General features: G+C 47.6%; 1 protein-coding gene across 6 annotated transcripts in view; it reads left to right on the top strand.

Moving 5' to 3' along the window:
- Positions 1-14155, top strand: part of LOC146496152 (uncharacterized) — a 60994-nt gene that overhangs the window by 40479 nt on the left and 6360 nt on the right. The window contains exons 2-3 of one of the 6 annotated variants that reach the window (XM_085143063.1): positions 12253-12309; positions 12387-12477. The exons of 1 other annotated variant lie outside the window; for it this stretch is intronic. The gene's annotated coding sequence lies outside the window, so the exon portion shown is untranslated. 4 more of the 6 variants (XM_085143064.1, XM_085143060.1, XM_085143065.1 and 1 more) reach the window with 4 other exon arrangements.

Raw genomic sequence — 14155 nt, 5'->3', positions numbered from 1 at the left:
GCTGTAGGTATTACAGGTATTGCACTGCAGTGGTTTGTATCATATCTATCTAATAGACTCCAATTTGTGCATGTAAATGGAGAGTCCTCTTCACACACTGAGGTTAATTATGGAGTTCCACAGGGTTCAGTGCTAGGACCAATTCTGTTTACATTATACATGCTTCCCCTAGGCAGCATCATTAGAAGACATAGCATACATTTTCACTGCTATGCAGATGACACCCAGCTCTATCTGTCCATGAAGCCAGATAACACACACCAATTAGTTAAACTGCAGGAATGTCTTAAAGACATAAAGACTTGGATGGCCACTAACTTTCTGCTTCTTAACTCAGATAAAACTGAGGTCATTGTACTCGGCGCTGAAAAGCTTAGAAATATGGTATCTAACCAGATTCTTACTCTGGATGGCATTACCTTGGCCTCCAGTAACACTGTGAGGAACCTTGGAGTCATTTTTGACCAAGATATGTCCTTCAACGCACATATTAAACAAATATGTAAGACTGCGTTCTTCCATTTGCGCAACATCTCTAAAATTAGAAATATCCTGTCTCAGAGTGACGCTGAAAAACTAGTTCATGCATTTATTACTTCCAGGCTAGACTACTGCAATTCATTATTATCAGGATGTCCAAAAAACTCACTGAAAAGCCTTCAGTTAATCCAAAATGCTGCAGCAAGAGTACTGACAGGGACTAGAAAGAGAGAGCATATTTCTCCTGTTTTGGCTTCCCTTCATTGGCTTCCTGTTAAATCCAGAATTGAATTCAAAATCCTGCTCCTCACATACAAGGTCTTAAATAATCAGGCCCCATCTTATCTTAATGACCTTGTAGTACCATATCACCCTATTAGAGCACTTCGCTCTCGCTCTGCAGGCCTACTTGTTGTTCCTAGAGTATTTAAAAGTAGAATGGGAGGGAGAGCCTTTAGTTTTCAGGCCCCTCTTCTGTGGAACCAGCTTCCAGTTTGGATTCGGGAGACAGACACTGTCTCTACTTTTAAGATTAGGCTTAAAACTTTCCTTTTTGCTAAAGCATATAGTTAGGGCTGGACCAGGTGACCCTGAATCCTCCCTTAGTTATGCTGCAATAGATGTAGGCTGCCGGGGGATTCCCATGATGCATTGAGTTTTTCCTTTCCAGTCACCTTTCTCACTCACTATGTATTAACAGACCTCTCTGTATTGAATCGTATCTGTTATTAATCTCTGTCTCTCTTCCACAGCATGTCTTTATCCTGTCTTCCTTCTCTCACCCCAACCGGTCGCAGCAGATGGCCGCCCCTCCCTGAGCCTGGTTCTGCCGGAGGTTTCTTCCTGTTAAAAGGGAGTTTTTCCTTCCCACTGTCGCCAAAGTGCTTGCTCATAGGGGGTCATATGATTGTTGGGCTTTTCTCTGTATCTATGAAGCGCCTTGAGGCGACATTTGTTGTGATTTGGCGCTATATAAATAAAATTGAATTGAATTGAATTGAATTAGTCCCACAAGGGTAAGCTGCTTCTTCATTGCATATGTATTTTACAATCAGGTTTAATTCATGTCTCTTTGCACTGTCCTGTGGATTCAAACTATCTCACTTCTGATTCTTTCCAAAAATAATTTAACATGTAACAATTTGTGTATGTGTGTTTTTTATTCATTCGTGTAATTATTAGTTTGTGTTTTTCCTTCTCTCTCTTTTTTTTTTGTTTACATTTACCTTTCTGTTATGATGCTCTGGGCATTTCTAAACCTCCACCAGTTCAGCCTCCATTTTCAATCCAATTCCCCACACGCTCTCACTCTAATTCGTCTGGGCTTGACCTCTCACTGGTCCTTGTTCCTGTGTGACCTTCAAATCTCCATCTCTCTGTTTCTTCTTCTCTGTTTCTTCTCTCTTGATCTTTTCAGTCTTTTTTTGTAGGTTAACTCCCAGCATGGCAAATATCGTCCAGTGCCTTCAAACAGTCATGTCACCGATTAAGTCTCCAGCTTGTAATTCAAAGCTCATGTTCCATCAGTGGTATTCATACATGCTGCTGGACCCTTCAGTGTTATAGGTCAGTTGCACTGTCTTTTGCCTGCTGTTAATTCTTCAAGTACACAGTGTTCTGTCTTCTGTCTTCATCAGGAGATTGACTGTTCTTTAAGCTTCTTCTCAGAATAAGGACAGAATGAGAGGTCAAGCTGTAAAGATTTTAAGCCAAAGGCTGGCCTGTTTGTCATCCCAATTCTGTTAATCTATCATTTTGCCGCTGTACTCATGTTTTGAGGTTGAGTAAGTCCATGGGCACCTGTATTAACATACTAAAACACTTATTTAATATCATTTTCATTACTATTTCTTAAGACATTCATTCTCTTCCTCTACCTAGATTTTAACAAGTCTCTCTCTCTCTGGTTCCACACTAAACAGTTCCTTTTATGGGCATGCAAAGTTGTTCACTTCCTGCAAGACACACACACACAGCCACACACCCTCATATTTTGATCTGTTTCTCTCTTTTCCTGTATCTACAGCCTAATCGAACTCTTTTTTGTATTTACAGTCTATAAACCCTCTGTAATTCTGCTAAATGTTGATATAAAAAGAATGCACTCTTATTACACGCACACACACTTAAATATACTAAGCTTTTTGCCTTTGCAAGCATTCATATCAAAATCTTCAGCGTCCTTAGCAGAGCTCTTTCAGACCTCAAGACAATTAACAGTTTTTGTTTTTTCCCACACATATCACCATTCTTTAGCTCAGTTTTTTAGCATCCTTCACACAATACTTTCATCAGCATTTTACAGGCTTCCCTGAACTTCGTTGTCCCACACACACACTTTTCTCTCAGACTTCCTCTTTTCACGCACTCTGCTATGAACCCACGTAGTGTTATTATTACTTATTTATTATTTTCTACAAATCACACAGAATCACTCAAATCCAGAACCCACAACGTTCACACACTTAGAATCACCCAAAACATGCTTGTGATAGACTATTTTCATCAAACCTGCTGTTTAGAATCAGAAAGAGGAAGTAGACCGCACCCTGTTAAGTGCATATACGACCTCAAACTGAAAGAAAAACAATTAAAACCTCTAATAAATTTTCACATTACACACCAACAGGTTCAGCGATGTTCACAACAATATAATCATAGAATCACCAATGATTAAAGGATTTCACAACATGCACACTTTCATTTCAACACACACTCAGCATTCTTTCAGCCTTTAAATCCCTGTTAAATTGAAAAGTTCTTTTAAATGCCAAAAATACTTATTTTATATTACAAAGACGTCTTATAATTTTACAACAAACAGACGGATCCCTGACATACTCAACACAAGAACCAAACCAATTTTGACAAATTTAACAAGCGTCCAACGCTATAGGTCCAACCTTTTTGTGATCAATTAACCAGTATCAGTTCCAAACTGTGCCTGGCCCAATTTCTAAACACCCTGTTTGAATTTTTAAAAGAGTCCGACGCCCGAGGTCCAACCTCTGCTGCCCAAAAAAGTGCAGATACCGTTCCAAACGGCAAAGTGATCCAATCACTGGCTATTTTAAACCAAGGCTCCAAGTCTTGGCAGGTGCCACCTGGAGTAATCCTCCTAGAGCAGGGGTCAGCAACCTTTAACACCCAAAGAGCCACTTGGACCCGGTTTCCACGCAAAAGAAAACACTGGGAGCCGCAAATACTTTTTGAAATCTAAAATGAAGATGAACACTGTATATATTGGGGTTTTTTTTACCTTTATGCTTTGTGTGAACAACTAAAGTAAGTAAAGTTTATTTATTAAGCACTTTTCACAGACAGGCAGTCACAAAGCGCTGTACACAAATATTAAAATAAACAATACAATCAATAGACATTATACACAATGTAAAAGATCAAATGCAAATAATGTAAAGAATATAAAATACGTAGATCAACAAAAGGCTTGTTTGAACAGAAAGGTTTTTAACTGCTTTTTAAAAGAATCCACAGAGACTAAGGTGTGTTGCACATTTTGAACTCTTAAAGAAATATAACAAAAGGAAAGACACCCAGCTGAACTAGAATGATCCATGTAACAAACAAAAACTGTTGTGAGCCGCCACCCTCATATGCCTTTAGGCTTTTGGAGCCTTAACCTGACTTTTAAAAAGTATTGGAAAAAAGCACTATGCTGCTAAAAAAAAATAGATATTTACAAAATTCTGCCTAAATATGTACTTTACCTGGTTATTGTGTGTGGCGGCGCGTGGTCTGCGGTGCCGCTGCATGGGAGTAGGACGCAACTGAGCGGCACCCGCAATCACGCCTCGCTGCCTTAAAGTCTGTGCTCTCTCTGCTGTTGTGTTGTCGGGCTGTGAGCTGAAAAGCAACAGCCGGCTGTATGCGTACAGTAACTGTGTGTGAAAAGTGGTCAATGAAGAGATGCTGAAAAGCGTGTTCATGCAAACATCGTCGGGTCTGCCGTGATATGTTTACAATAAGACTATGGTCCCGAACCTCTGCGCACAGCGTCTGCAAATCGGGGCTTTCATCTTTATGCAGGACTGTAAGCTGTCATCTGTGAGGCGTGAGCGGTGTTTGTTTTTAACATAGTTTACGGTGGAGAACAGCTGCCGACATAATGTGGATCCGAAGATTCATAATTGGCTTACCTGGGGTCGAAAGTCTCGATAAATGCACGGCGTTTCGGCGGGTTCCGCAAGTGTGACGCTTATTTTGAGCGATGAAAAAATAAAAAGATATAATTTTATTTTTATATTTCAAAATCACAATAATCTTCCAATTTAGAACTACAAGTTAAAAAAAGAACTAAACACAAATAAAATACACTTCAGCTAAATAGCCGCAAAATAAAGACTAAAGAGCCGCATGCAGCTCCGGGGCCGCGGGTTGCCGACCCCTGTAATAGAGGGTCTTTTTACACATCTGTAAAAAGCGGGAGGTCTCCACCTCTGAGCTTGCGCACTTCTTAGAAGTCCCAGACTTCCGTTCTACAGTAATTTTATTATAATTTGAAACAACAACCAAAAGTCCACCAGAACTATTTGACCGATGCAGGTCCAACCTTATGATCAATAGGGACTCAAACCCATAAAAATGTATTCATTTAATTTTATTAATTTCCAGAGCTATCACTGACTCCACACACCAAGTTTCACCACGATCAGACCAAAATTCACTGAATGAGCCGAATGCGCTAAGACAGATTGGCTTACCATCCCGATTTCCTCTGTTATTTTCGCCAGTAGCCGGTAGCCACGTGATTACCAGTAGTTACCTACCTAGCCACATCAGAGCAGTTTTCTGTCAACAACCTCCATTTTAGACCCACCTTCAGACACGTGACTGGACAGATGCCACATGCAGCAAATTTGGGCCCACTTGGGTTTTGGCATTGCAATGTGTGATTGGTTGAAGTGATGTGAACGTGGCATCGTTACTTTGATTCTATTGGCTAAAACGATTAAAAAGAGGTGTCAATCATGCAAATTGACCAAAAGAAAACAAAGTTACAGCCCCTCGGAGTTTAAAGGGCCAGAGACCAATTAAACGCTTCATGCCCACTGCAGAAAAGGGCCATTACCATGTAAATGTGTGGTTAATTCTTCAAAAATATATTTAAAAAAAAGAGCATTTTTAGGCCTGTTAATAAAATGTATTAATTTTTGCTCTTTAATATCTAAAAAATTCAACTGGCATGGTGTCCAATTATGTGCCAAAATTGGACATTTTTGTACAACGTCTGGATATTCATGTATTGACAGGGCTGTAATTTTTCACTGTTTCACTTTAGAAACATAAATCTTTGCACAGATGATGTTTATATGTTGGTTACTGAAATCCTGGAACCAAATGTGATCTGAGGCATATTTTTAAAAGGTTTATATGCTAAAAATTAAAAAAGAAAAAAGAAAAAATTAGGCGAGGATAAAATACTTACTTTTTCTATGTTCCAGTCTCAGTAACTTTGACACAGTAATATCTGCTTCAATATTTACACCTCTGATGAAATCTCACAAGTGTTACAATCTTGGTATCAAAATAAAGCTAAGGACAGAGTTTGTAATTGCAGAGAAATAATCAATTAAATTTGGGCATTACATTTTCAAGCAGGAAGCTCAGAAACCCCCTTGGGGCTTAAGAGGCATCAAAACCTTGGAGAAAAGACGGGGACACTAAACTGTAGAACTTTTTTTAAAAATAATTAATCCATTGCCATAAAAACTGTTCGCTTCACAAGGTACAACAACTTATTTCCTTCCCCCTCACATTTCATGATTTGGTTTGGTCCAGGAGCTGACACTGAGCCCTCTGCGAGATAAAGACGAAAGGCAGGTGGAAATTAAACTCATAGAGAAAGAAACTGCTGAGTTTCCTAGTATTAGTTAGCTTACTTCATTTCTAACAGAAGATTATGTTGTGGAGGTAAGCATCAACGACACAGAGCTCTCAGTTCTCACTCCTTCTTTATTAGTCTCCAACATCAACTGAGCATATCGCGCCACAAAACACAGGAACACACTTCCTCAACAGTGGGTGTGAGTGGAGCCCTCTAGTGGTCCGCCACACATGCCCCCCCCGAACACCCAGCAGAACTAGTCCAGGACCCGGCGCTTAAGTAAACGGCCGGAACGGCTGAACCGGGGGGGTGGGGAACTGACAGAGGGCAACCCAGCCCGAGAGCGAGGCTGGCACTGGCAGTCAGAAAAAGCTGCAGACGACTCGGACTCCGTTGATTTTGGGTCGCTCCTGGGGGAAAAAACAGAATCCATCAGCCCGGTGGCAGGTGGGCGGCCGCGGCGAGGGGCCTGGGCCGGGACCACTTGATCCTCCTGCATAACATGTGCAGGCTTAAGTCTGTCAACAGAGACAACCTCCTGCCGACCGCCAAAGTCCAAAATGAAATGTTTGTTGCCTGGTTTAAGAACCCTGTATGGCCCGTCATATGGTGGACGCAGCGGAGTCCTATGAGCATCGTGCCTGACAAAAACAAAACGAGCAGAGTCCAACGAACCCGGAACAAAAGTGTCAGGCAGGCAGTGGTGCACAGGACCAGGAACAGGAAATGAGTCTCTTGGGGGGCGAAAAGGCAACAAAGAGGTATCGAAACATGGGGGAGGGGTCTCAGGTAAGAATTCCCCGGGGACCCGGAGAGGCTGGCCGAGGACCAGTTCAGCCGGGGAAACCCCGAGGTCTTCTTTAACCGCGCTACGCAATCCCAGCAAAACCCATGGAAGACGGTCGACCCAGTCGCCACCTGTTAAGGAAGCCCGGAGCGCGGCCTTAAGTGACCGGTGAAACCGTTCGCACATCCCGTTAGCCTGCGGGTGGTATGCTGTGGTGCGGTGGACCTTGACCCCCAGGCCGTCAGCCATAGCAGACCAAAGCTCAGAAACAAACTGGGGGCCCCTGTCCGAGGTAATGTCAGCCGGGGGACCGAAACGTGAAACCCATGTTGAAAAAAATGCTCTGGCCACCGTCACCGCTGTCGTGGACGCCAGGGGTACCGCCTCCGGCCACCTGGTCGTGCGGTCCACCACAGTCAAAAGGTGCGTGAAACCCTGTGACTGCGGTAAGGGACCAACCAGGTCCACATGAACGTGATCGAAACGCCTACCCGGGACACGGAAAGGTTCGAGGGGTGCCTGTGTGTGCCGGTGGATTTTCGAGCGTTGGCATGGGATACAAACCGCTGCCCATTCTTTCACCGTCTTGCGAAGGCCCGGCCAAACGAACCTGGCGCTGACCAGCTTGACCGAGGCCCGGACGCCGGGATGAGAGAGGGCATGCACCGAGTCAAAAACACGACGACGCCACGAAAGGGGAACCACCGGGCGGGGGCGGCCGGTGGAAACGTCGCAAAGAAGGCGCGGACCGCCGTCCCACACCGGGGTGTCCTCCAGCACGAGGCCCGTTTTTGCTGACTGAAGGGCAAGGACGTCCGGGTCAGCACGTTGCTCGGCGGCCATGGCAGCGTAGTCGACGCCGACATACACCGGAGAAACCAACACACGTGAGAGACAGTCGGCGACGTGGTTGGACTTACCAGCCACATGCTGAATGTCTGTGGTAAATTCTGAAATAGCCGCCAACTGGCGCTGCTGGCGTGCGCTCCATGGGTCAGAGACCTTGGACATTGCAAACGTCAAAGGTTTGTGGTCAACGTACGCAGTAAAGTTGCGACCCTCGAGGAAAAAACGAAAATGTCGTGTCGCGAGGTGCAGGGCCAGCAACTCCCTGTCAAAAACACTGTACTTGCGTTCAGCATCCCGGAGCGTACGACTGAAAAAGGCGAGCGGTTGCCAGAGACCTGAAACCCGCTGTTCCAACACCCCACCCACTGCCACGTCGGACGCATCGGTGGTCAACGCGATCTCCGCCGACGGAAACGGGTGGGCCAGCAGGGCGGCGTCAGCCAGCGCAGACTTGGCTGCGGAAAATGCATGGACGCGTTCCGGCAGCCAGTCAACCGGATCTTTGGCTGTTTTACCTTTTAAGGCAGCATAGAGTGGCTGTAGCAGGTGGGCAGCTCTGGGGAGAAAACGGTTGTAAAAATTTATCATCCCCAAGAACTCCTGCAACGCTTTAACCGACGTGGGACGCGGATAAGCCGAAACAGCCTGGACTCTGTCGGGCAACGGAACCACACCTTCAGCGGAAATGCGGTGCCCGAGGAAGTCCAGAACAGGCAACCCAAACTGGCACTTGGAAGGGTTGATAATCAGGCCGTGCGCTGCCAAACGTTGGAAAACCTGCCGCAAATGGGACTCGTGCTGGCTCGCTGAGCAGCTGGCCACCAATATATCGTCCAGATAAACAAAAACGAACGGCAGCCCACGCAAAACGGAGTCCATCAGCCGCTGAAAGGTCTGGGCGGCACCTTTCAGGCCAAACGGCATGCGCAAAAACTCGAACAAGCCAAAGGGGGTAATGACAGCGGTTTTAGGAACGTCTTCGGCGCGCACGGGAACTTGGTGATACCCCCGCACCAAGTCAATTTTAGAAAAAATCGACGTTCCGGCGAGATTGGCAGAAAAATCCTGAATGTGGGGGATGGGGTAACGGTCATTCTCCGTGGCATTATTTAAACGGCGGAAATCTCCGCATGGCCGCCACCGACCGTCCGATTTGGGCACCATGTGACGCGGAGAGGCCCATGCACTGTTCGAACGCTGTACAATGCCAAGCCGCTCCATGGCTGCAAACTCTTCCCGAGCGACGGACAGTTTCGCGGGGTCGAGGCGGCGCGCGCGCGCGAACACCGGGGGCCCGACCGTGGGAATATAATGCTCAACCCCATGCTTCGTTACCGTGCTAGAGAAATTAGGGACAGACAGCGATGGAAACTCTAAAAGCAAACGCTGAAAAGCATCCCCGGAGGTCACTACATTAGCCCGAATCAGGGGCTCGGCGGCCCGAGTAAAACAGGGTAGCGAAGAAAACGAGAGAGCATCAATTAAACGTCTGTTAGCAACATCGACAAGCAGTCCATGAGCACACAGAAAATCAGCACCTAAAATAGGTACAGAGCTAGCGGCAACAACAAAGTTCCACTGGAAATCCCGGCCATGAAAACAAACAGTCACCAACCTTTCCCCAAACGTTTTGATGGGAGAGCCATTAGCTGCGATGAGCTGCGGCCCACAGTTCGCTGCTAGGCCGTCGGCAGCGGTAGGGGGAAGGAGGCTCTTCTGGGAGCCGGAGTCCACGAGAAAACGTCTACCGGAGCGCGAGTCTTCTATGAATAGCAGCCTTTCTGTATTGCCAGCGGTCGCGGCTGCTACGGCGCGCTGGCGGGTCCGTTTCCCTGGGCCGTGAAAGCACAAGGCGGCAGGCAGCGACGCGCTCTGTCGCCAAAACGCTGATGGTAGAAACAGATGCTCTCACGCGGTGCCGGCGTGTAGCAACCCCTGCCATCAGCAAGGGGGCGGATGCTCCCGGGCAGGCGGGTGGAGGCGTGGAAGGTGCCGCCGGCGAGTCCATAGCCAGGGCGTGAACGTCGAAAGTGCAGCTAGCCAGGAGAATGCGATCCGCTTCTTCAGCCAGGGAGCGATAATCCTTTGCAGGCAGAAGCGGGGAGTTTGCGAGGACAGCTCTCACGGCGGCCGGTAGTTGGCGGAGGAAGAGGTGGGCGAAGAGGAATCCACCGTCATCCGGCCCGAGCAACGATAGCATGTTCTCCATGAGCTCGAGCGCGGTACCGCCACCCAAGCCCGACAGGTTGAGGAGCTTTTCGGCTCGTTCAGCATCGGAGAGGGCATAGCGCCGAAGAAGCAGCTCTTTGAGGGCGGCGTATTTCCCTTGGGCGGGTGGGTCCCGGAGGAGCGTCATCGCGCGACGGGTGGCCAGCGGGTCGAGCGAGGCCACCACATGGTGATACTTTGTGTCGTCAGCTGAGATGCCGCGAAGGGCGAACTGAGCCTCCACGTGTACGAACCATGACGGGGGGTCATGGAGCCAAAAGTCCGGCAGTTTCAGCGCCACAGCGAACGTAGCTGCAACAGGAGGCGGAGGTCCGGCGGCCGCTGATGCATCCATAGCAGAGTCTGCGTTATCTGCGGCCCGTTGCATGCTCGAGTCAGGGGTCACCAATGTGGAGGTAAGCATCAACGACACAGAGCTCTCAGTTCTCACTCCTTCTTTATTAGTCTCCAACATCAACTGAGCATATCGCGCCACAAAACACAGGAACACACTTCCTCAACAGTGGGTGTGAGTGGAGCCCTCTAGTGGTCCGCCACAATGTGTTTGTATTTTTTTTTAAGCCAATTTGTAATTCGTCCATGCATACCCTGTACATATGAACACTAAATAACCGATCTGCCGACCTGGTTCCTCTTCCTCAGGCTTAGCTGTCCAACTCTCCAGTTTGTGTGTGTGAATGGGTGGATGACAGAATGTGTAAAGCGCTTTGGGGTCCTTAGGGACTGGTAAAGCGCTATACGAATACAGGCCATTTACCATTTTTAGTTAACATACGTGTTTTGATATGTATTCTGTAATAGGCATGTACATCCTGGATTTGTTTAGGTTTTGCACTTTTACAGATTATATAACATAACATCTTGGTTTAAATCAATTCTGACAAGTTTGTTAAGTAAGTTACTGTGTTATTTATTTCAACTGTTAATCTGTATAGTTTGAATTCACCTTATGCCGGGCTCACACTGTGCGATTTTGTCAGTCGCGCGATTTAGCTCCTGCTGAAACTGTACGATTGACTCGCAGGGGTTAGAAGTTCGTAGGTCACGATGCAGGGTCTCACACTATACGACCCGATGCTCTGATGTGATCCGAGTGCTCACACTGTGCGTCCATAAAATGAAGGTTATAACAGAAATTCTGTCGCTCGCTCTCCCTCTCTGTCTTTCACTCACACAGACACGCACACCACCGCCATCAACTTTGCTAAATTGCTAATGAAAAGCATTGATCAGGCAACTGTGATTGAGCAGCAATGTCTATCCAACTATTTTCACGGTTGTTGTGGTCGTGATAATTTTGTGAGGCCACATCAAAAAGGCTCGGATGAACTTTCCAAAGTTCTACAAGTGCCTCCATCGCTTGTGTCCAGATCACACGCTGCACTGCCGTGCTGCGCCGTCTTTTTCACTGACATTTGTGTTTGCGCGTGCGTGCGCAGTGTGAGAAACTGCGGTGACACCCTCACGACGGTCGACCAATCCTCACGACCAAGCGATTGATGATCGGGAGCTGGTCGTGAGGTGTTAATCGCGTCTCGTTACCCAACGTATACTACACGATGCACGACGAAGGCCAAAATCGGGCCGATCGCCAAAACGGTCGCACGACTCAAAAATCGGCTCAAAATGGGCCAAAAATCGCACAGTGTGAGCCCGGCATTACCTATCTGTCGTCCAGGAACAAAAGGAGGAAATGTAGTTTCACTTCCCGTATTTATAGCTTCATGGTTTATCTGAGGTCACAGGAAGAGACCAGGTGAACAAGGGGGAGAATCCTTGCAATTTAACAAAGCTGATTTTAGAGTGTTTATGAAGAAATTCATGTATCGTCTGTGAAGGTTCTCAGTCAATTCATGTATCGTTGTAATATGTATTGATTACACAGCATAGCTGTCACGGTCCCCGTGTCTCTCTGGTTGGCTCACGCTGGCTACAGGTTTTGTTGTTGTTGTTAATTTTTGTTTTCTTTGTCTCTCCTGCTCCTCTCTGCCTGGGTGGAGCTCGTTACGGGCTCTCGCTCTTGGCCCACGCACCTGTGTGACTGTCTGGCTGATTTCCCTAGCTGCTATTTAAGGCAGTGGCACAGAGCAGCTCACCGCTGGAACGTTGAACCTCCTGAGTTCGTGCTCTCGGCATTATCAAAAGAATCCCCTGTATGTATTTTGCTGTGGAACTAACGTTTACTTTTGTGTGTAGATATCCCTCTTGTGGATTAAATCACGGGACCTGCCCGGGTGTGGCAGCGTGTGTGGAGCTTTGGAGCGAGTGCGGCTGAAGAGGAGTGCGTGTGTGCGGAGGAGCTGTGTCGGTGACTGTGTGGAAGAGGAAGGATTCCCCCCCTCCTCTCCCTGGAGCCCTGGACCCCTCCTCCCAACTCACTGTACATATATATATATATATATAGCACAGAGGTGATCCCTTTTGTAAATAAATCTCCTTTTGTTCTCTAAGAAAGAACTGTCTGCGCGTGAGTCCGTCCAATAGCCATGACAATAGCGTTTATTGCTTAGGAGTAGCAGTATACGTGCTAACACCTGCTGCTCTCTGGTAGCAGCACCATGCTCTCCCTTGTTTTAAATACACTTTAGAGCAACACGCAGCAACACTACACTTGAGCGGGAGGAGGGAGGTATGGGGTCTTAACACACCCCTGTTCTCTGCTAGCCATCGGGGCGGGGGGGCTGGGAAGAGATGCTGGCTGTCCGATTGGCCTCCCTGCTGCTGCGGAGCCTGGGGCGGCCTGCTTGCCTCCACCCCGGAGGGAAGGGTAACATCTCTTGGGTCTGGGTGCCGTTTCCATCTCTGGGGGTGAGGATACCTGGACCCGGGATATAGAGTATGTTTGGGGAGTGTGATTGTGTGTACATGTCCATTTACGTTTATTCCTGCGTTGGGTGAGTGCTGAGTGTTTGTATATGTGTGCATGAGGGTGGGAATGCATGTCTGTGTCTGTGTGTGCCTGTTTGTCTGTGTCTATATGTCAGGTCGGGTCTTAGACTTCACCTCTCTGGGAACTCCAAGGCCCTCCAAAGTGTGGAGGCCTATCTCCCCTCACCACACTCCCTGCCGGTGACTGATGCCCTCAGGGGTCGGTGCGTTGGTGGTTCTTGGTGTCCGGGGCTGGGCGCTCAGGTATGTACCAGCTCACTCCCGGTGACTACTTGGCGGGGCCTGGCGCCTGCTGCTCGGTCAGGCCTCTTCCGGGGCGCGGGGGGCCCTCGGGCCTCCGGCCTCTGTGCCTGCGGCTCGGTTCACTCTGGCACAGCTGGCTGCCGGCAGAGCCGGCGGGCACGCCGGTGCAGCCCCCTCTAGCTTCTGCCCGGTGGCTACTGGGTGACCCCTCATCTGGGGATCCTCAGCCCTTCCCATGAAGGTGGCACGGATGCCCCTCCGGTGGTCCTCCTTGGGCTCTTGCACTCTGGGGCCTCTGGATGTCTGGGGCCTGGATCTCCTCCATGCCTGCTTCATGCCCTGGGGGACGGGGCTATGGCTCTCTACATCCTCTAGCAGACCATTACATGGGGAAACCATTTGAATACAAGCGCGCCGATCCACACAGGTGTGCACATGGGTGTTCACTATTCGTAGACTTAAATCACACCTTTCTTGGCTGCTACTTCAAAGCACATTGTGCGCTGTCTGTCCTGCGTGCTGCACAACAACATTCAATATTTAGTATTTACTGCTGTTTACACTTAGCTAGATTAATGCGATGGTGTTGTGTATAGTATGTTGCATTGTTTTGTTTTTTTTTTTTTTTTTGCTTGTTTTCTATTCTTTTTCTCTCAACAGGTGATCCCGGAGATATTTTTTCTTCCCCCCTTTCTCACTGTCCCTCTCCCCTTCTGTTTTTCTTTTCCTTCCTCTTTCTTTCTCCCTTTCCTATCCCTCACTCATGTCTGTCCCGTCTGTAACAACTGAAAATAAAATAAATAATAAAAACAAAGGTCGATCAAATGGACCAA

The sequence above is a fragment of the Neolamprologus multifasciatus genome, chromosome 19 (assembly GCF_963576455.1).
Source record: "Neolamprologus multifasciatus chromosome 19, fNeoMul1.2, whole genome shotgun sequence".
Lineage (NCBI taxonomy): Eukaryota > Metazoa > Chordata > Actinopteri > Cichliformes > Cichlidae > Neolamprologus > Neolamprologus multifasciatus.
This window is presented reverse-complemented; position numbering and strand designations above follow the sequence as displayed.